Raw genomic sequence first — 492 nt, forward strand, 5'->3', positions numbered from 1 at the left:
CTGACCACCACGCTCTGTGGAAACAGTCTGAAATGGGTGGGGCGCCCCCATCCAGGAAGGCCAGGGCACTATCCGGCGCATCCCCGGGCACACCAGGCTGGGTTATGGACACACTACCCCGGCCAGACACCAAAGCTCCCAGCTCCAGAACACCAGCCCCATCCCAAAGCCCGACAGCACCTTGCAGCCAGTGCTCCCTCTTCTCCACTTCCCAGCACAGCGGTGGCCCTGGCCACACATCCCGGATTATGTAATGCACATCTGTCATGGTCCGTATGACAAGGGGGCTTTCAGAGATAATGGTGACATGTAAAAATTCACGGTGGAACAGTTATCTCACGGAATTCTAGGTGAGAAGACGCCATAAGCCAGGCACAGGTAAACAGATCCAGGTGGATGCGCGCACCGTCACCACACATTTCCTGTACCCGCGCGCCTAGGCATCCGTGCACTCTCAAACTGGGTGCACGGTGCTGTCGTGCGAAGCTTGTA

General features: G+C 57.7%; 1 protein-coding gene across 1 annotated transcript in view; it reads right to left on the reverse strand.

Annotated features, from left to right (window-relative positions):
* Positions 1 to 481, reverse strand: part of WEE2 (WEE1 homolog 2 (S. pombe)) — a 23863-nt gene extending 23382 nt beyond the window's left edge. Inside the window, exon 1 of the mRNA XM_006777087.2 lies at positions 181 to 481. The gene's annotated coding sequence lies outside the window, so the exon portion shown is untranslated. The remainder of the gene's footprint in view (positions 1 to 180) is intronic.
* Positions 482 to 492: the final 11 nt, after the last annotated feature.

The sequence above is a fragment of the Myotis davidii genome, unplaced genomic scaffold (assembly GCF_000327345.1).
Source record: "Myotis davidii unplaced genomic scaffold, ASM32734v1 scaffold329, whole genome shotgun sequence".
NCBI lineage: Eukaryota > Metazoa > Chordata > Mammalia > Chiroptera > Vespertilionidae > Myotis > Myotis davidii.